Source organism: Callithrix jacchus, chromosome 13, assembly GCF_049354715.1.
Source record: "Callithrix jacchus isolate 240 chromosome 13, calJac240_pri, whole genome shotgun sequence".
NCBI lineage: Eukaryota > Metazoa > Chordata > Mammalia > Primates > Cebidae > Callithrix > Callithrix jacchus.
The window spans coordinates 95,774,409-95,798,018 of NC_133514.1; the positions used below are offsets into that span (position 1 = coordinate 95,774,409).

The 23,610-nt window shown below is 38.6% G+C and overlaps 1 protein-coding gene across 5 annotated transcripts in view; it reads left to right on the forward strand.

Annotated features, from left to right (window-relative positions):
• Window positions 1-23,610, forward strand: part of DCC (DCC netrin 1 receptor) — a 1,205,330-nt gene that overhangs the window by 236,143 nt on the left and 945,577 nt on the right. The window lies entirely within an intron of this gene.

Genomic DNA, 23,610 nt, shown 5'->3' on the forward strand with positions numbered 1-23,610 from the left:
AAATCAAGAAACTAAGGCTCAAGGTGAAGAGCATAATTTGAACCTGAATCTTCAGTCTGCATGCCGTTCTGCACTGCCTTTATGTGTTAATCTTCTTTTAAGGAGTGTTAGGATGGACCTGTCTAAAATTGTCAAGAGTGAAAAATGGAAATTAAGAACCTGGAAGCAATTGAATTTAAAAGATACAAATGATTTTAGAAAAGACAAAAACAGGAGTTTGCCAATAGTTTCATTTGAAGAGAAATTATGTCAAAATCGCTAACTCAGTACATAGAATCCCTCTAGAAAATTGTACTGGATCAAGAAAGAAGGGAAAATTATGGAAAAATTTAAATATATCAAAGAAAAGAAGAATGGATTAATAAAAGCACGTATGCTAACTATTGCACCTGTAAAGTTGCTGTTCCTTTCTCTTTCGGGGAGGGAATGCCAGGATAATTCTAGGTAAATCATGACCCCCACTCTTAGCCTCTGTGCTGCATGTTGGGCTCAATTTCCACTCTAGGGTGGACCATGTGACTGGTCTAAACTTATCACAGTATTTTGCTTTCCTTACTCTATGATTGGTTCAAAAATGACCAAAAGATCCAATCAGAATCAAAGACACAATAAGACTTTTGTTGTTTTGTTTTGTTATGAGACAGAGTCACACTGTTGCCCAGGCTGGAGTGCAGACGTGCAATGCCAGCTCACTGCAGCCTCAACCTTACAATGAGACGTGTTTGGAGACTTCTGGATAAGATAATCATTACTGAAAGGAGATGCTGCTGACATCTTGTGTCTCTGCAGAGAAGGTCAGACTGAGAATGTTACAATTTGAGGTGAAGAGATATGGAGAGAGAGAAACCTCACCATAGGGACCTAGTTTTAGGCTCTGAATGAAGCCATAACTGAAGCCATCTCTACTATAGTATTTCTAAATTACACAGGCAAATAAATTGTTTTATGCTTAAGAAAGTTTTCTTGGAAATGAAAGATTTATTATATCACATAGCTTAGAAAGATTATGAATGCTTGGAAGGCATGGACCAACATTGAGTTAGGATGGTCAAATCACCTAGAGCAGCACTGTTGGGTAATTTTGCATTTTTTTCTTTTTTTGGTAGAGACAAGGTTTCTCCAGGTTGGTCAGGCCAGTCTTGAACTCCTGACCTCAGGTGATCTGCCTGCCTTAGAATCCCAAAGTGCTGGGATTACAGACATAACCCACCGTGCCCTGCCAGCCCTGCCTTTAAGCACTGTGCTATACACACTAGAACCAGGTTTCCAAGATCAGCTATCAGTAATCTTTTGAATTACATTCAGGGCTTTTTTAAGACTTCAGATTTTTCCTTCAAGTATCTGTTCAATGTGTTCAATTCTGAATCTTCTATCAGTTCAACCACTGATCTGCTCTTTCATCCCCTCTCCAACTGAAAAGAACCTCTCTCTGTCCTCTAGGCTCATTTAGCAATTTAGCCATCAATTATAACTTACATGCAGATTTAGATATACATATAGATAGATAAAAACAGGAATAAATATATTGTTATATACATATACATTATCTATCTATCTATCTATCTATCTATCTATCTATCTATCTATCTATCTATCTATCTATCTAAATATGTAGTTTCTCTTATGTTTTAAGAGCAAGTCTTGGTACCAGAAAACATAAATTGGCATCACTGCTTCATAAAGCTTGGTTGTATGACCTTAGGCAAACTATTTAAACTGTCTCATCAGAAATATGCTGAAAATAACACCCTAGACACAATATTGCTGAGATTAGATAATTTGAAAAAGAACTTTACAAACTACAAAATTATCTAGCATAAGAGATTATTATATTTATTTTTACTTTCCATGGCACTGAAGCTCTAGATGTAGTTGGAGCTCAATACGTATTTGTGGAATTGGATTCAATTCAGGAGTGAGTGACAGCCTATATAAGAAAAGAGATAAGAATCTCTTGTTGGCTCTGATGGCATCCCATCTTTCCATCTATACATGTCACTTTTTCTTTTTTGCCTCTTTCTTACTGCTCTTTACCCTTTTTTTGCCTCTTTACCCTTCTTTTGCCTCTTTCTCATGCTCTATGTTACATGCCTCTGATTTCTGTACCCCTTCATTTTTTTAGCAAACTCCAGGAACCTGTCAGAGACATGCTTGCAACTTTCTAGACTAACAGGCTAGTGATTCTGAGTTAAACTTTGCAAACTATTTATTCACAATCACAATATGCTCAAACTGTCTTTGGAAGTTGCACTAACTTGATTTGATAGGGCAGGTGCCTTTGCCAATACTTCTATGGCCAGAAACTAATCACCAGACTTAGGATGATGAACTAACCATTGGTGGTCATGAATGTAGTTAACATTCGCTAAAAAACAATATAGAAACCAAGGGACTTCATTCCATTATCTTCTACCACATGCAAAATTTTATGATTCCTTTTATAGTCCATCAGGATAATGCAGTGTAAATCATCTGCTAGACAAGGCAACATCTACAAAGCTCTCTTAACTCATCATAAATACACACATGCGATTGGGCATATAGTATGGCTATCATTTCCGAACTCTTATGTTAAGTTTAACTGATATTCGTCAGTCCAATTTTTCCCATGTACAAATTTGCACAGTCTTCCGAAGGTAGTTAATTAATGAAGGACACTTTTAATATTTGCCCAATATTGCTATTTATGTGTTATTAGAAAATGTGCCCCCACCCCTGATTTCCCCTATAATGGAAGGATGGTTTTCAGTTTGGCACGCACAATTTCTCTCACGCTGGATGTGGAAAGTAGATGAATTATGAGGCTTAATGGCATTTAGCATCTTTAATCTACCGACTCACAGTGCTGCTGGTTATTTAGTCAGGGGAATGCTTGTGGAAATACCTGGCATCTTGATTTAAAGTAGCAAACCAATAAGCAAATGTACTTGTATTTAAAGTGACCATGCCATTGAAGTTTTGGTTACCAGCTCTAAAGCTTCAAATCAGAGAAAAGGGCTTGTGCTTGGAATAGTGCCTCTTTACTTTTACTTTCTAATCCTCTGTCACTTTGTGGGAGCCAGATAAAAAATGACTAGAGACAGGGCCATTATTTTCTTTGATGGCTTTAATATATCAAAACAGGGCAGGCTTTCGTGTAAAGTTCCTCAAATGGGGACACTCTCTTTTACAGCTAGCCACCAGCTGTGAAATTGCAACTAGTCGAGAAATCAGTGAAGAAGAGGAAATTTTAGGTGTGGCCTTGGGAAAACAGGGAAAAGAAGAAAATGACAACTTTTCTTCCAAATGTCTTTGACAGTTTAATAACGTCTCTTTCATGGTGGGACACATGAGCTATCTGTGGCAGGGCTCCAGGAAATATAGTCAGGTCCAATGTACGTGTTTCTAAACACTAGCTTTGAGAATATAATCAACATGGCAATAATTATAGAGTATCTGAGAGATGGAGAATTCAAATAGGGAACTCCTGCTATATTGGCTCTCTCTAATATCATAAAAAATGGTCCTGAGGCAACCTCCTTGATAAAGCAACAATTATAATAAGATCTGATAGTTTGGTAAGCTGTATAAGGACATTTTTTAAATGTGTTTTGTTCTCTTTTGCCACTTCACTGTATACAAAAGCTAACATAAGATATGTACTCTGTAAATATTTGTTGATCAATTTGTAATAAAAAACACTGGAGAGGAATATTTCATTTCAACTCCTTTCTTCTGAGCAGCACAAAGGCTTTGGACTAAAATACCCAGAAATAAATCTGTCTTTTTTATATCAAGGATTCTTTGAGGAGTTATCACAAAATACCAGGGATTAATTAAATGAATTTTACTGAAGTGCATTTTTATTTTTACTTATAAAATGTAAAGAGTTATACAAATTTAAGAGACTATATCTATTTATCTATATCTATTTTTGTATCCATCCTTTGCAAATGATAAATTGAATTATGAATTGTTACAAGCTTTTCTTGGCCAAATTTATTACTGTTCAGTTTTATTTAACATGTATGTTTCACTTTATACTTTGAGTGATAATTTAGAATCATAGCTGTAATTCACAAAGTTGAATGAAAAGTGAAAAATAAACTGAATAAGAGCAGTAATTCTTCTTGTTACAGATCTTCTCAGGTTTAACAACATAAAATATGGATTATGTGAGGAAAGGTTTAGAAAAACTGTTTTTAGCTTGACAAGGGCCTCTAAATATAACTCACCTTATATAGCAATGTCCCATTTCCATAATCTTAATTGCTTTCTCTTTCTTCTTTTTCTTTCACTCCCTCTCATCTCTGCATTATTCTCTTTAAAATATGTATTTTGCATCCAAAGCCACCTACTTTCGATAGTTACTGCCTAGAAGCATATAGTGAATGTTTCGGAATTTGTGTTCTTGAAATAGCATTTTTCATAGCTGAATTGTAATAACTTGAGAAATCTGAGAATCTGAAGGTTGCAGTAATTTAGTAAAAGAGATCTGAAATCATTTTCCCAGTGAAAATATCAGCTGTACTATGAGGGCTAATTTTTCTTCTTTGGTGAGTTCTACAGTGTGAAAGATGCATAAGGTGAGTGGGATACCAGGAAAGGACAAGAAGAAGGAACGTGGCTTCTAGCCCAGCAATTTGGTCTCGTTTCTATTTTTCAGGACAGAGATCTGTTAGCACATCAGCCTCTCTTGGGAAGACTGCTTATTGGATGAATGTTTAGATACAAGTAAGAACATTAGATCCAACATTATATGTGAAGGCACTGATTTGATTTAAAAGAGAGAGAGAGAGAGAGAGAGAGAGAGAGAGAGAGAGAGAGATTGACGAGAGAACCAAGCTGATTGAAGCAAAGCCAAAGGACTGTTAGTTTGCAAGGACTCTCATAAGCTCTTTGCAACAGTTGGTATGCGCAGTGGTTTAGACTAAAGTATAGATCAGTAACCTCTATAGCTAGATAACTTTGGTTCAAATCCTAGTTTCTCTCTTTGCTAGTATTATAATCCTGGGCAAGTTATTGGTTCAAGAGATACATCTGCTTCAGCCTCCTGAGAAACTGTGACTATAGGCATGCAGTGTGTGCGACACCATGCGCAGCTAATTTTTTTTTTTTTTTTTAAGAAATACAGTCTTACTTTGTTGCTAGACTGCTCTTGAGCTCCTGGCTTCAAGCAGTCTTCTCTCCTCAGCTTTTCAAAGTGTTAGGATTACAGGCATGAGCCACCATACCCAGCCTAAACCACTATTTTAGGCAGGAATCTGCCTCACTAAATCACCCAATGCTACAGCATAAACCTTGGGCATATGGCTCTAGTCACATGCCTTTAGAAATATTCTCAGTCACACTTGGTACCAGAACACAGTAATAACTAAACATTTAGAACTTCATTGGAGAGTAGCTATGTGCCTTTTCCAACGAATGTCTTGAATAGCTAACATATTACTAAGATGGTATTTTTTATAAAGCACATGCTCACTGGGAAGGTATTCACTTTATTCTCTGATGCTTAAATAATGCATTGAAACTCAGCTGTATAAATGTGCCTTAACCATGGGTTTCTTGGAAACCAACATAGAAAGCAAACTTGCCAGATGAGGCATGTTTGCTTTGAGAAGACAGTCTGATGAATCAAGACTGTGAAGGTGTTAAAGCATGTTAAATCATGCATGTGTCCATGCCCCAAAGCTAAGCATCGCATAGCCAGACAGAATACATCTTTTCCTTTACTTTCAGATGTAAATTATCACCTGAAACATTTTTTTAGAAAAAGTGAAGTCACTTAAGACAGATTTAGGAGCAAGTTTAAATAATCAAAAGAAGCTTCTGTTCATAGCAGTACACATGATGAACAACTAGACAAGTTAAACTTTTGTTTCTCCTTCCATGGCTAAGTTTCTTAGTTGAAAGGAAATGTGTAGATTAGTTTGGAGTCAGGAAAAGGTTGACCAAACGTAAGCCTCTGACGTGAAATGTCAGACAAATTAATGTGAGCATTTCAGTATTCTTTCTTTGGTGGGCATATATGTCAAAGTTGAAGTCAGTTCTTTCATTCTCCTTCAGCCAATAATTAAAGTCAATAACAGAAATGAAATCAAAGCCTAATTATACAGTATTCTACTATTCTTCAGAATTTACTAGTGTTAGGGTGGCCAAATTAGAATGCTAACACTGTCAGACCCAGCAGTCATACACATGGTAGATCAATAAATTCTTATTGAATCAATTCTGAATACCCCAACATTAACAATAATAAAGAATGTTTAACAAACTCAGTCATTTTCTTCCAATTTTCACTTATAGTCTTGATTGCAATTTTTCTTTTTGAATTTAAAAATATTCTAGTTTTGCATAGGTACACATGTGGCAGTGTGTTTTGCTGCCTTTTTCCCCTTCACCCACATTTGGCATTTCTCCCCATGCTATCCCTCCCCAGCTCCCCCTCCCCACTGTCCCTCCCCTATTCCCCCCAATAGATCCCAGTGTGTAGTGCTCCCTTCCCTGTGTCCATGTGTGCTCATTGTTCATCACCCACCTATGAGTGAGAATATGCGGTATTTCATTTTCTGTTCTTGTGTTAGTTTGCTGAGAATGATGTTCTCCAGATTCATCCATGTCCCTACAAATGACACGAACTCATCATTTTTGATTGCTGCATAATATTTCATGTTGTATATGTGCCGCATTTTCCCAGTCCAGTCTATCATCGATGGGCATTTGGGTTGGTTCCAGGTCTTTGCTATTGTAAAGAGTGCTGCAATGAACATTCGTGTGCATGTGTCCTTATAGTAGACTGATTTATAGTCCTTTGGATATGTACTCAGTAATGGGATTGCTGGGTCAAATGGAATTTTTATTTGTAGGTCCTTGAGGAATCGCCACACTGTCTTCCACAATGGTTGAACTAATTTACACTCCTACCAGCAGTGTAGAAGTGTTCCTATTTCTCCACATCCTCTCCAATATCTGTTGTCTCCAGATTTTTTAATGATTGCCATTCTAACTGGCATGAGATGGTATCTCAATGTAGTTTTGACTTGCATCTCTCTAATGACCAGTGATGATGAGCATTTTTTCATATGTTAGCCAACTCTCTCTTTCTTATCCTCTTCTTTCTCTTTTCCCTTATGTTATGGGAAGACCCAGTAAGAAGGCCCACATTAGATGCTGACATCTTGATCTTGGACTTCCCAGCCTCCAGAAGCATGAGCCAATAAAATTTTGTTATTTATAAATTACCCTGTCTGTGATATTGTGTTATAGCAGCACAAAACTAAGGAATACAAAATTTCAAATCTGTTAAATAAATGTACTATCATAAAAAATTCTAGTTTTATTATGATTTATATTTCTATTCTTTGTAGAGGATGACAATAAATTTCACATAGTTGTCCCTTGAATAGCCTGGACGTTGGAGCGCTGACCACCTATGTGATAAGAAAATGCATATATAATGTTTGAAATCCTCAAAACTTAACTACTAACAGCCTACTGTTGACTGGAAGTTTTACCAAGAATATAAACAGTCAATTAACACATGTTTTATATGTTATATGTATTATGTAATATATTCTTGAAGTAAGCTTGAGAAAAAAATGCCACTAAGAAAATTATGAGGCAGGGGAAATTTGCTGTTCATTAAGTGGAAGTGGATCCTCATAAGGTCTTCATCTTCACTGGTCTTCACATTGAGAAGACTGAGGAGGAGGAAGAGAAATGGCTGTTTTACTGTCTCAGTGGGGGGGAAGCTGACAAGGTGAAGATGGAAACGGAGGTAGGAGAAACAGGCATGCTTCTTGTATCTTTTATTGAAAAAAATTCTGCGTATAAATGGACCCACACAGTTCAAACCCATGTTGTTCAAGAATCAACTGTATATGCCTTTTTGCCTTTCTTACTAAATAGTGATAACCCAACTTTAATGAATGTGACTTAAACATAATTTTAATTCAAGGAAAAGCAGGACCAACTCCACTGTGACACCCCTGATCTCAGGATGCCTCAGTTACAGCCACTGATCAGTACGGTAATCATTTATGCAAACTAATGAATAATGAATTATTGTGAAGCTTGGGGACTTTCTGTTCTTTCTGTTTTATCTTAGAACTTACACAAAGAACTTTAGGTGACTCCACTTTGCTAATAAAATTCTTCCATTTTTAAAGAAAATGCCTAAAGAGTTAACTTTATTCCAGAGGATAAGTTTTTAAATGTCTGTGAAAGATTGATGGAATACTTGGCTATGAGAACCTTTTTCTGTTTAAAGCAAGTTACATGGGCTGCACTCTCTCTTGATATAGTCTGTCTCGTTTATTACTTTTCCATAGTTATGGTCACCATCATCTATTCCAGTTCTACTTTGTGATAGTTTTCCTTTTAATATGAAGTAAGTTACTAGATAATGTGCATTGCTTCATTATGTTTAGACAATTCTGAGGGTTGTCTGTTCTACGTTACTATGGCAGCTTGGGACAGAGGTAAATGAATCTTGACTTGCTGACTCCTACCATTTCTGTATCCTACCTAGTGACAGAAAACTGCTTTTATAACTTCATAATGCACCTGGTCACTTTAAGGGAATACTTTCCACATTTTGAGAGATGCCTGACTGGTAGTTCTACTGAAGGTCTATGCCTTATGGCAGGCAAAAGGCTATATTCCCTCTAGACCTGAGCTTTCCATGTAAGGATGTCCATAAGAAGCCACAGAGTAAATGAGAGTTATTTGTATTCAGTAATTCAATAAATGCCGTATTAGTCTGGGTTCCCTAGAGGACAGAACTTCATATATACATAAAGGGGAGTTTGTTATGTATTAATGTACATAATCACAAGGTCTCACAATAGGCTGTCTGTAAGCTTCAGGAGCAAGGAGAGCCAGTCTGAATCTCAAAACTGGATAAGCTGGAGTCTGATGTTTGAGGGCAAGAAGCATTCAGCAAGGGAGAAAGATGTAGGTTGGGAGCCTAGGCCAGTCTCGCCTTTTCACATGTTTCTGCTTGCTTGATATTCGCTGGCAGCTGATTAGATTGTGCCCACCAGATTAAGAGTGGGTCTGCCTTCCCATCCTGCTGACTCAAATGTTAATCTCCTCTGGCAACACCCTCACAGACACACTCAGGATCGATACTTTGAATACTTCAATCCAATCAAGGTAACAGTATTAACCGTAATAAGTCCACCCCTTGTCAACTTGAAACCATCCATATCTCCTGAGATCATAATATATTTTTCAAATAAAGACAATAAATAATCAGGTTATAATTATGCCTAGCGTAATACAACTATCCTTGTGCAACCAGAAACACACCAATCCCCAGCCTAAACACTATCATATGAAGTTAACAATTCTTAAATGCTGACATGAAGTCAGTAAATTTTATGTCACATGATAAAGGAAAAGGAAATGAGATGAAGATATTTTCTTAGTACAAGTGTATATCATGCACAAAGATGTTTTTAATAAAAGAAGGAGGAAATACTTGTGACAGTTTACAGTCCTAGTTTCTGCAGCTGATCACATGGTCATAGCTGGTATGGATGATTACCGTCTTCTGCTACCCATTCTGTATTTCCCTTGCCTTCAGCAAGCACCTCAGCAGGTAGTGGTATTTTTCCTGGTGGAGTGACCCAAACCTTCATTCCTGAGGGATCTGGACCATTTGTAGTCCTACTGAATTGGGCTGTGATAGTTTTCCATTGACCAACCTTAATCACAGGGCATGGTAATACTAACAGATGCCCAAATGGATCTCCTGTATACCATGCATACTCTTTCTTACCTCTGTTGTGGAGTAGTAGACTGATTTCTTCTTGATAGTCCGTGTCAATCAACCCAGGCAACACTGCAACTCCCTTCTTAGCCCATTGCTTTAAAGGTAGGAGAAGCCCAAGTGTCCAGGCGGCAATCTTAACTTCCAGTTTAATGGAATCGTTGTTGTGTCTCTTGGTGGAAGCATTCCTTCCTCTGGAACTAAGACCTTTAGGCCAGCAGAACACAATGTGTGGGAACAGGAAGCAAAAACGTTGCTAGCAGATCACTAGGGGTGACAGTGAATGGCTCCACTTCTACTTCTACCCCTTGGTTCCTGGACCCATGAATTCTGGCTATGGGAGAAACAGTACCATATATTGGATGCTGATTCAGAGCATACATGACCTTCTGGAGAACTTTGCCCCAGCTCTGCAAAGTATTGTCACATAGTTGGCATTGTAACTGTGACTTCCAAAGGTCATTCCACCATTCTATCAATCTAGCTGCTTCAGGATGATGGGGAACATGGTAAGACCAGTGAATTCCATGAGAATAGCCCACTGCCACACTTCTTTAGCTGTAAAGTGAGTGCCTTGGTCAGAGGCAATGCTGTGTGAAATACCATGATGGTGGGTTAGGCATTCCTTGAGTCCATGGATGGTAGTCTTGGCAGAAGCATTGTGTGCAGGATAGGAAAATCCATATAGTGGAGTAAGTATCTATTCCAGTGAGGAAAAAACCTCTGCCCTTTCCCTGATGGAAGAGGTCCAATGTAATCAACCTGTCACCAGGTAGGTGACTGATCACCCTGAGGAATGGTGCCATATCACTGCCTCAGTGTTGATCTCTGCTGCTGCAAATTGGGCACTCAGCAGTGGCTGTAGCCAGGTCAGCCTTGGTGGGTGGGAGTCCGTGTTGCTGAGCCCATGTGTAACCTCCATCCCTGCCACCATGGCCACTTTGTTCATGGGCCCATTGGGCAATGACAGGGGTTCCTGGGGAAAGAGGCTGAGTGGTGTCCACAGAACGGGTCATCCTATCCACTTGATTATTAAAATCCTCCTCTGCTAAGGTAGCCCATTGGTGGGCACTCAAGTGGGATACAAATATCTTCACAGTTTTTGACCACTCAGAGAGCTCCATCCACAAACCTCTTCCCCAAATTTCTTTGTCACCAATTTTCCAATCCTGTTTCTTCCAAGTCCCTGACCATCCAGCCAAACCATTGGCTACAGCCCATGGATCAGTAGGTAATCGCACATCTGGCCATTTCTCCTTCCATACAAAGTGCACAACCAGGTGCACTGCTCAATGTTCTGTCCATAGGGAAGATTTCCCTTCACTGTTGTTCTTCAGGGATTTCCCAGAAAAGGGCTGTAGTGCTGCAGCTGTCTACTTTTGGGTGGTGCCTGCATATCGTGCAGAACCATCTGTGAACCAGTCCCTAGTCTTCTCTTCCTCTGTTAACTGATCATAAGGAACTCTCCATGAGGCTATCGGTGCAGGATGGGGACAAGAAGGCAGGGTGGCAGGAGTGGAGACCATGGGCATTTGAACCGCTTCCTCACGTAACTTATTTGTGCCTTCAGGACCTGCTCAAGCCCCATCACATATACACTACCACCATTTGATGATGGAATGCTGCGTGTATGACCAACTTTATGGATAGATGAGTCAGAAAGCACCCAGTTCATGCTGGACAGTTCAGGGCAGATGATGACTTGATGACCCATAGTCAAACGTTTAGTTTCCACCACAGCCCAGTAACAGGCTGAAAACTGTCTCTCAAACGGAGAGTAGTTATCTGCAGAAGATGGCAGGATCTTTCTCCTAAATCCTAGAGGCCTCCTCTGTCATTCGTCTATTGGGTCCTGCCAGAGGCTCCGAACAACATTCCTACTGGCACTGACACTTCAGGCATCATTGGATCTGCTGGGTCATATGGTCCAAGTGGCAGAGCAGGTTGCACAGCAGCCTGCACCTGTTGCAAAGCCATCTCCTGTTCTGGACGCCGGTCAAAACTGGCAGCCTTTCAGGTCACTTGATAAAAGGGCCAGAGTAACACAAATGCTATTCCCTTACAGATTGGTAGGCTGTGATAGATACTGGGCTTACCCTAGAGAACACAAAAAAATCAAAATGCTGCCTACTCTCACATTTCTTATAGACTAGTCAGGAAGATAAGCAGTAAATAATTACACGAATGAACACATAATTACTGTTAATTACTGGAAAGAAAGGTACATATGAGAAGAAAACCAAGCTTTGTTGAGGGTCAAGGAAATATTCTTATTAAAGCTGAGACTTCAAGGACAGTTTTGGGGGAGGAAATATGGAGATAAAGTGGGAGCAGAAGGGAAGAATATGCCTGTATAAAGACTCAGTGGAAGCAGGCATAGGTGAAAGAAGACTAGAACATAAGTTGAAGGCAATTTCCTGACTTAGTTTTCATCTTAAAAGCAGTGAGAAGCCTTCAAAGGGTTTCATACCAATGATATGCAAACAGCATCTCTTTACTCCTTTGACTAATCAGAGACTATGGTTTTTAGTTACTCATTGCTTACGTAATTCCAGGCAATATACAATATTTGCTTCATTTTTATGGTAATTTAACCCAGTAATACAACAATTTGTATACTGTGTTTATATTTTGAATTTTTACTCTCAAAAGTGGATATCCATAGAAGGAATAGAACATGCCTCATTTGGTTTCAGTTCAAATTATCTAGCTTTAAAATATGTTGAAAAAAATATGACTGATTAATCATATCTGGTCTGAGCTTCAAATACTGTTTAGCAAATTGCAGAAGGGCTATTAGGATTTGGGGGTCAATGAGACAGCTTGACAAAAGCAAATGGCTTACAAATATATGTAGAATGATACTTCAGAGAAAATGCAGTCTACAGATACTTCTTATTTGATACTGTTGAGCAAAAAAGAAATTTCAGAAATGAAATTAAATGGTCACAGAAACTTATTCCTACTATTACAAAATGAATGTAGAATATTCTATGACACAAATAACCTGAGTATATCCAAGAGTGTAATATATACTCACTTTGGGGTTTGTTGAATTTCCCTGAAGCCTTTGGATGTTATCAGGTGAGATAATCCATATGCAATATTTGAATGTGTTCTCAAGCTGTGTGTGCATAGTCCTCATTTATTTCTTGTCAATCTGTAAAGCAGAGAGGGAAGAGCCAGCCTGGTGTTTAGTGATGCCTCTTCCATGGGTTTTATACAATCCTCTTCTCTGTTCTGTCTAATAAAATGTTGCTAACATTTTACTTAATCATAAAGACAGCTCAGAAATAAAAGAATCATATAAGCCTTTTTCTGTTTATAGTGCCAATCAATTAGAGCCTTCAAGCAATTATTGACTAATTAATAGCCATCTTAGGGAAAACAGAGAATGTAGGAGGGACTTATATGTGGAATTAAAGTAAGTTGACTTGCATAATTATATTGCTTGCAGAGCCAACATAGATAAGTTCTGAGATATTACACAGTTTGTATACATTATTTGAGAAAGACTTATAAGGAGGAAAGAGATTCACTGCTGAATTTTTTGTTGAGGATCTATTGATTTGATTTCAGGTTTACATTTCTGCATTTCATGGTAAAAAAAATCTATGTTTTTTTTAAAGAAAAGATATACTTTTTTTCTATAATAAAATAGCATAGTGTTCTGAGAACATTTTAAAGCCCAAGCTTTATTAAAGAAAAGTGAAATGTGAAATTTTGAACTAGGTTCTATTTATTTTTGTACATAATTATCCACTGGTGTGCCTTGGTATAAATAGTTTGTGTGTGTGCAATTATTTTAAATTTAGATAAAAGGTAAATTTGGTTCAATTGTTTTCAAGCTATATATTAACATTATCATATGGAATGAGATCTAAGGACATCCAGTGCATTACCCTAACCAAACTCAACACTGTGCAATGGTGATGTCTATAATTCTTTTTATAATTAGCAAATTACCAAATGTTTTTGGCTACTGAATATATGATCAGCCAAAAAGTAAACACATTAGGGAGTAAACAAAGTATATAAACATTTTTCTGCCTCAAGAAGTTGTCAGTCTACATGAATGAATAACATGTTTTCCATGCTGCTCATAATTGGACACTTTAGGAGCCTCTCTGGTGTTGGCACGGATCTGCTTGTTTCGTGAGCACTGGCTGGTCTCTGTACACAGGGTGCAAGTGCTGAGAGTACAAAGATGAGGTCTTGCAGTTGTGATTCTTGGCACATTTAAGCAATCATGAAGTGTAGGTACTGGTCCATCAGAATGGATGCGGTCACCAACCATCATCCATGTGGTCATACCAGTGGCCTGATTCCCAGTGCCCACATGGGAACACTGATTTCTGTGCTTAGCACAAAGTACTTGATAAGTACTTGTGCTTAATTAAGCCATACAAAGCAAGATACACAGGTAAGTCTTTACCATCTCTGGGTGACCAAAAAGGAGTTTATAATCTGAATGTTGCCTTTCCTTTTTCTAATTAAAAGACCATTAAGCTATTAGAGTAATGGATTATACACTGTCGATTACAAGTAGATAAATGTCTTCACATAGGTTTTTTCCTTTAAAATCAATACTGAATGCAATTCAGCCAGCATTAAAAATATTCTACAGTTAGATTATCCAAAACATTGAAGTTCTAACCACACTGCCAAATAAAAACGTTATCTTTTTATTTATGGCAAATGTCTACCATTGCTTAAAATTTGATGCATTAAAAAGCATTCATTCTATCAGGAAGCAAAACCTAGTTTATACCAAGTTGCTATGACCTGAGAGGGCCAATCCAATACAGGAAAGTTCTTTTGGACTTTGAGATTTTCATAATTTATTTAAAAATTCTTTTTATCATTCTTTTAAAAAGCATGCTAATTATAGAAAATAAAATAAGTAATCTTTATTATAATTAAAAATAATTTTTATTATAACAAAAATATTTCTCAATTTATAAAAGAATACAATTAAATAAAATAATGTCATTTTGCAAGCTGCTTTTTATTTTCACTTAATGCATTGTTAACTTTGTTCCCACAACATAATTCTTACAGGCTGCATGAAAGTCAGTTACAAGATCTGTTTCTAAACTTTCCATTTTTAAGTGTGAGGTCACTATTTATGCCTTCCTCTTGGTATGACCTGTTTTTCCTTAATATAAGTTCATGAAAATACAATGCCTCAGTCAAAATATATATATATCTTTAAGGTCTTCAGTACACATTGCCAAAGTACACTGTTCAAATTATTATTATTATGTTTGAGACAGGGTGATCACAGCTCACTGCAACTTTGATCTCCTAGGTTCCAGTGATCCTCTTGCCTCAGCCTTCTGAGTAGCTGGGACTACAGGCACTCATCAGCATACCTGGTTACGTTTTTTTTTTCTTTCTTTTTTTTCCTGGTAGCAATGGAATCTCACTATCTTAACCAGACTGGTCTCAAACTTCTGGCCTCAAGGGATGCTCCCACTGTGGCCTTCCAAAGCTCTAGGACTACATGTCTCATCCTGGCCTTTCAAAGACCTAGGATTACAGATGCAAGCTTCTGCACCCATCCTCCTTTCAAATTCTTAACCATCTTATAGGCAGTTCTGTAGTCATTGAATGAATTCGTAACAGTCTTATATTACTTGGAGAAAAAGAAATGGAAGCATCTTTTCATCTTCCAGCTGAGTTTAAAAGTAAACATGCTTGCCAGGCGCGGTGACCCATACCTGTAATCCCAGCATTTTGCGAGGCTGAGGCAAGCAGATCACAAGGTCAAGAGATCAAGACCAGCCTGGCCAACATGGTAAAACCCCGTCTCTAAAAAATACAAAAATTAGCTGGGTGTGGTGGCGTATGCCTGTAGTCCCAGTTACTCAGGAGGCTGAGGCAGGAGAATTGCTTGAACCCGGGAGGCGGAGGTTGCAGTGAGCCGAGATTGCACCATTGCACTCCAGCCTGGCACCTGGCAACAGAGCAAGACTCTGTCTCAAAAAAAAAAAAAAAAGTAAACATGCTTTAGTTTTTAATTTTTCTATTTTTACTTTTGACAATATTTTAAACCACAGTGACAAAAGCAAAGAGTTTTTGATAAGACAAGAATTGAGCTCCCAATTTTTTCAACTACTCTTTCCAATTCACCTCTGGAATTGAAACAATAATCACTAAAAATGGACAGATCAACAGTTCTCAAGGGCACTGCAGAATAAATATTTTTCAGAAAAAGGTAAGGAGCATTTCAGAAGTCTCAGAATTTGATTGATATAGTTATTCAGTTGTTTCCTCTTTGTTTCTTCAAGATCGTTAGTCAAAACTGGCTCAAAGAGGACAGAAATGTGTGTCACCCAGATGGGCCAGGCAGTAACTAGTGTGATAGAATTCAGATGCTGCTAGTTAGGTTCTTGGTGGAGTTCACTTTACAAAGGCTCACTCTAACAACTCCTTTCTCCTAGCAAAATTGGAGAAATATTGACTCTGTCAGTGACTTAAGCAGAATAGCCAAAGGAACTAGGTGAATGCTCAATTAAACCTCATCTTTGGGTTTTTATGTTGAAATAAGGAAATGAAATAAGGACATGGAAAAGGAAATCGGCTTTTTTTTTTTTTTTTTTGACACACAGTCTTGCTCTGTTGCCCAGACTGGAGTGCAGTGGTGTGATCTTAACTCACTGCAACCTCCGCTTCCTGGGTTCAAGTTGTTCTCATGCCTCAGACTCCTGAATAGCTAGGATTACAGATGTATGTTTCCACATCCACCTAATTGTGTATATGTGTGTATATTTAGTAGAGATGGTGTTTTGTTATATTGGCCAGGCTACTCTCATATTCCTGGCTTCAGGTGATGGTCCCAACTTGGCTTCCCGAAGTGCTAGGATTACAAGCATGAGCCACCACACCTAACCACGATATTAAAGGATTATTTTACTTTCACTATCAAGGCTAAATTTACTCCTGGTACAGGAAAGCTTTTGTCATATCTAGGATTGACCCTTTACTGTGCTCCTCAGGTAGTAGGTACCAACAAGCAGGCTTATTCAACAGATTAATGGCTTTGTCTAAGACTAAGTGGTATGTATTTATATCATCTTGTGGATTTTTTCCTCCCCTACAGTGTCTTATCCAAAACATTTCTGAAGCTGAGAAGTTGGCTAAGCTTCTTCTCTGAACCATTTTCCAAATTACTGGGTTTTTCAGAGGCCAATATCCTGCCAGTTTTCTAGAGGTCTAAGTCAGAATGTGATAAACTACACAAATTGATTATTCATGTGGTATGACCGGCATCCTCCCCCGACGTAAAACTCTCAGCAGCAGGATAGTGCTAGTATCCAAAACACAGATCATTCAAGTCAAGACTTTAGGTTGAAGTCTTTTTATCGAGAAATGCTCTTTTAAAATGGAAATGGGAAGAAATGATTAATAGTTCATTTATCTATTCTCTGTGACCTCATATTTTTATTTTTTGATGCATTTTCCTTTCCTTTATTTTTTAAAACTATGATTAAATATTACTTTAATGGTTTTTTAAAATTAATATGTACATGTATAACCTAAGATTAATTCATTAATCTTAACTGAAACTTGAATCACTTATGATGAGGTTCCTCAACCTCACAACTATGGATGTTTGGTGCCAGACAGTGCTCTGTCATGTGTGGGAAAGGGGAAGGAGAGGGTTCTCTGTGCATTGCAGAGCTCTATCTGCTAGATAAGAGCAACAGTGCTCTTTTCCCATTTTGACAGCTGAGCATGCATCTAGACATTGGCAATTGTTCCCTGAGGGGCAAAATCAACCCTCAAAAGTTGAAACCACTTATCTATAGGAGTAAGGCACTGATTCATTCCTCCAATCTGGCTTGAGCTCCTGAGGGAAATGAACACAAAAAGTTCTTACTCTCAGGTATTGCAATTCCAGTGCATGTAAAAACCTCGGAAAGTCAAAGATGCATAAGGCCATGCGTTTCAATGTAACAGGGCAAAATAGGGGCTGGGGGCAGTGGCTCAAGACTGTAATCCCAGCACTTTAGGAGGCAGATCATGAGGTCAATAGATCAAGACCATCCTGGCCAACATGGTGAAAGCTCATCTCTACTAAAAAAAAAAAAAAAAAATTAGCTGGGCATGGTGGCACACACCGGTAGTCCCAGCTACTCAGGAGGCTGAGACAGGAGAATCACTTGAACTCGGGAGACAGATGTTGGAGTGAGCCAAGATCTTGCCTGTACATTCCAGCCTGGAGACAGAGTAAGACTCCGTCTCAAAATAAAAATAAGCTTTTTTTAAAACAGGACAAAATTGGGAGTAGGCAGCTGACTGGAAGCATGCAAAGCCCAAAGGGGCATTCCTTCTTCTATTCCTTTACTCAGAATTTGCCTCTTCCAATAAAAGGCTATAATAATTCATAGCTCTCAGAAAACCTTAAGGAAATAGCCACCCTGGATGGGTATTAGGTAGAAACTTGTGCCTTCTGGGTACTTTAGATTAAGAACTAGTCCACATAGAGCTGGCTCTTTAAAATGTCTCAGAATGTGCTAGAATTATCCCATCATCAGAATTAGTCACCATAAGCTGCAATTTACTCATTCTTGTCTCACATTATTTAGGCTATTTTCCCAAGCCCATAATCCTGAGTCTTTCTCTTAATTTTGGCTACTGATGCCTCTCCCCTTCATATCTGGGTGTATCTTAGTGACCTGCTGCCTTTGACCTTACACTGCCTATTGGAGAGGAGACAGGAACTGAGACTTTGTTGTTCCTTTTTGTTACTACCCTCATCTTACCTGGACTTGATTCTTCAGCAACCTATACTGCATGTTTTTGGGCATTCTTGTGTTGCTATAGTAAATACCAGTGACTACATAATTTATAAGGAAAGAGGTTTAATTGGATCACAGCTCTGCAGGCTGTATGGGATGCATGGTGCTAGTATCTGCTTCTGGGGAGACCTCAGGAAGCTTTTACTCATGGCAGAAGGTGAAGTGGGAGCAGACACATCACATGGCAAAAACAGGAGCAAGACTGGCAAGGGAGATGCCACTCGCTTCACCAGATCTTGCGAGTACTCACTCACTATGGCAAGGACAGCACCAAGCCGTGAGGGATCTGCCCCCATAACAAAAGCACCTTCCACCAGGCCCACCTCCAACATGGGGGGTTACATTTCAACATGAGATTTGGGTGGCGACAAATATCCAAACTGTACCACTATATAGTAGGTAGTAATCGAGGTCGGCTTGTTTGACATATTTTTTGTTGTTGTTAAGACTACCCGAAGGATCAAGAGAGAGGTTTTCTACTGTAAAGGCTTTAGCTATGGAATGTATCACTTCCCTCTCCAATTCTCATGCTGGGTCATCCTGCCAATGTCTCATACATCACACAAAAAGGTATGGTCCATTTCTTGGAAGGGTGAGCAAATTAAAGCACAAAAACTCACAGACACATTACTCAGATGTTATTGACTAACAAGTCTTTGCTAAAAAGATCAATCATATCTTTCCAGGCCTTTTTAAAATTCCATCCCCAAAGAAGGCTGACACCACCCACCATTTCTTGACATTTCTGAACTTCTCTGGAGATGAATAGTCCATTGGACTTTGGGTGTCACAACTTTGCCTTGTCTTTCGGTGGGTAATACTCTGTTCCTCATTATAACAGTTTTCCTGGGATCTATATTAATAGCATCAGAGCAAGTTATTTTCTGTATTCCAGATATTAAATTCTCCTTTTAAACTGAGCTTGCTCATTATGGACATATTTATCATACCTACTGCTCTAAGAAATGCAGTTATTCGAATCCACACACTCGTTCTAAACATGCCATTCTCTCCACTTAATGCCCCTGTGTAACTCCTCACTTGGGGATTCAGCTTCCCCCAAATAAAAGTTCTCAGTCCATTCCCTTATCACCCATTGGGGTTTTCTTGTAGTGTTTGCATTTTAACCACCTACAGTCACATTTCATTGATTCTCTCCCAACTGGTATGAGATTATTTTTGTCAACACATTTATGGCAACACATTTGTGAAGCCATAGATTTCTGGGATAGATTTCTGAAAGCACTGAATGTTAGAGATGTGTAAATCTGTAAGCAAGAGCAAGGGAGGACCTAGGACCTGGGTGGCAGATGCCAGACCAGAGCTTCTTAGTTACAGAGCTCAGCCATGAGAAATCTCAGCCAAGATATGTGTTTTCCTTTAATTCTATTTTTGGATGCTTCTCTTAAGGACAACATATTTAATACTAGCATTTGTGTCTATATTCAGGCACTTTAGAAAGGTTATAACCTGTGCAGACTACAGCTTTTATGGAAGGGTGTATGTTTTACAACTGTTGGCTCCTAATTTAGATTACTCAGCATTTACATTCTTTATAGAATGGATCTGGAAGGTACCAGTCTCTTGTTCACTTCATTTATTTATAGTGTTCACCTAATAGCAACCTTCTCTCAGGGCAGCCTTCTACCTATAAGAATTTCCAAGTAATGGAACTAACATGTGCTACTGGATTCCAGACACACTCACATGGGAAACACAATTCAAATATATTGTGTTCAACTGAACCAGTCTGTGTATTGCTATTTCAAATGATGATCTAAATTAGACTAACTCATTGGTGAGTTCGACGATGTTCTTAGAGCACACAGATTCTATAGAAATATTAGAGATCATTTTACCTGGTTATGTTTTTGGCTAGAGCCAAATCCTTCTTATATGGCTGCTTTTTAGGCTCAGGCCGGCAATCTTGAATTTGAATGCCTTGGGCCATTCAGCAGTCTCTGTGTTTGTTTTTTTCCCTGAGCTTCATTTCCCTTGCTTGAATATTTTGTGAGCATGTGACTAGCACATTCAGCCACTTTAACAGAATCTCCCAGCATTTCCTTTGCACAGGGGCTTTGTGATTTTTCTTTCCTGTTTTGTTTCACCATATATTCCCCTTTTGAATCTGAGTCTCCACAAGCATCCGGAAAGACTTAGTGAAATTCTTTCTGTGTTTGCCAGAAAAGTCAAGCTAAATGCAATTCCATCTCCTAAAGTCAATTTGCAGAAGGTGTCTTTGAAACAGCCTATGAAATTGTGAGCAAATGAAGTTTCATCTTGCTGTTAACGAGGTTGCCTTGCCAAACCTGTCAGCACTGGATCTGACCCTTCTGTGTTATACTGTCTGCTCCAGCTGGTGCTATTGGCTGTTAATCAGAAGTGTTTATACTTTTTCATTCTCACTTGATTTTCACTAGCCTGCCCAACTTGGTATTCAGAGTTGGTTCATTACAAAGAATATTGTTGCAGCCCTGTCCTGACATTTCACTGTCAACTGGCAGTGATGGGTCAATATTGCTTTTGCTACTCTTCACAAAGTGGAAAATATGCGATCACACCAATTAGGAAGTTTAAGTAATTTTTTCTGTTCAATCTTCCTTTTAGCTGCCAAAACTGGTCTGGAATTTAAGGCAAAGGCAAGGAATTATTAGAGACCAAACCCTTGGCTTAGGATGCCAAAAAGATTAGCCTGGTGAAACCCAAAATCTTTAGGAAAGCGAAGATCAAAGTCAGGAACTAGAAGAACTTGTCCACACTCTCCTACGTGCACATTGATGACAAACGGAATAACTGACCTAGTAGAAACAGTTTTCAGGAAGTCAAAGCATATTATTAATGATTTTCAAGCGAGACACTAAAAAAATGCTCTAGGTTCTGCTCAATATCCTCTTCCCTGTTTCATGGCTGCAAGCTCATTTACAGGGTGGAGAACAATGAAGATATTCTAGAGTTGTTTTAGTTTCTAAGATCACTGAATCATTTACATGTCCTTCTCTTTATTAACTTAGCTCCTATCTATTTTTTTAAATTTATTGTTTTTCCTGAATTTTGACGTCTGCACCTAAACAGCCTTGTTAGTTGCATTTCAGGAAGTATAACATTGGAAAATGCATACACTTTGGAGTCAGTAAAAATTGGATTTGAATTCTAGCTGTTCATTTTCATGACCTTGTGCAGCCCTTAAACAAGATATTAAATTGTGCTTAGACTATTTATATCTGTAAATTTGGAACAAAAAAGTAAAATTGATAACATTTGCAAAGCATTATGCTAAGTACTGAGGGGCTACGTAGTTTTCATTGAAGAACACTGATACAGTTTTCTTATATAAGTGGGGTATCAGCTGAGTCTCAAAAAAGGAATGAGGTAGGTGGGTAAATATGTTGGGGAAGAGCATTTCTGGCAGAAAACAGAGTGCAAGAATTGCATGGAGGCCCAAGACTGCATGGAATCTCAGATGATAGGAGTGAACGCTTTTCTACAGATAGCAAAACTGTAACTATGGAGCCCCAGGATGCGTGATGGGAGCAAACAGTGGCCGGGAATAAGCCTAGAGAGCCAGCTACAGGCCTCTTGTGCATGTTGAGGAGTTCAGACTCTAGTCTCCTGTGGATGATAGCCCAGGTAGCAATTTAAATATGGAATTTCATAGTCAGATGCAAATTTGCATTCGGATGGTGTCTTAGTCTGCTTTGTGCTGCTATAACAAAATGCCTAAGACTGGGTAATTTATGAAGAACAGAAATATATATATATATTCATAGTTCTATAGGTTGGAAGTCCAAGATCAAGACTCCAGTATGTTTGGATGTCTAGGAGGCTTGTTCTCTTCTTCCAAGATGCTGCCTCAATGCTGCATCTTCCAGAGGGGAGGAATGCTGTGTCGTCCCCATGGCAGAAGACAAGAGAAAGAAACTTCTTCTGTCAAGCTCTTTTCTAAGGATAGCTAATTTCATTCATGACGGGGAAGCCCTCATAGCCTCATCACCTCTTAAAGGCTACATCTCTCAGCACCATTGCATTGGAGATTAAGTTTCAATATGAATTTTCCAGAGGATGTAAACATTCATACCACAGATGGATCAATTGGGTAGCAGGGTGGTTAGGGCATTAGAGGACAGAAACACTATTTCTCATTGTAAAACAGGGAGACTGTTTTACAATGATCTATCTGGGAGATAGATTCTGATGCCTTCCTTAAATAAAAACTGTGTTAGAACTGATAGTAATTTTAAGGCTGTTGTGAGTGGTATAAGTAATACAGCAGTGCCATTCCTTCTAAATTCCAGGAGGCAGCAACCTTTCTCTGCACAGGGCCATGTAGTATATATTTTGAGCTTTGAGGCCATGTGGTCTTTGTCATAACTACTCAACTCTGCCACTGTGGCATGAAAACAGTCATGGAGAATACAAAATCAAGTAAATGTGGCTACTTTCCAATAATCCAAATTTAAATTTCACAGACTTTCACATGTCAAGCAACATTATTCCTCTTTTGATTTGTTTATAAATGTTTTATTTTATTTTTTTGAGATGGAGTGTCACTGTCACCCGGGCTGGAGTGCAATGGTACAATCTTTGCTCACTGCAACCTCTGCCTCCCAGGTTCAAGCAATTCTCCTGCCGCAGCCTCCTGAGTAGCTGGGATTACGGTGCATGCCACCACACCTGGCTAATTTTTGTATTTTTAGTAGTGTCGGTGTTTCACCATGTTGATCTGGATGGTCTCAGACGCGTGACCTCAGATGTTCTGCCCACCTTGGCCTCCCAAAGTGCTGGGATTACAGGTGCGAGCCACCATACCCTGTCTGTTTATAAATATTTTAAAAGGCAAAAATGTCTTAGCTTGAAGACCATATGCGAATAGGCAGTACTGCCTTTGTGTTGTCTGCTGTTCTTACCCTCTTCTAACCATAGTTCCTTTTTCCTATTGTCTCTGGGAACTCTGCCATCCCCTTTCTATGGTTCCTAGAGGCCAGCATTTAAGTAATAAACAACAGTCATATTCTCAAGCTTTTCAAATGATTTTTGCTTTATTTCTGCCTT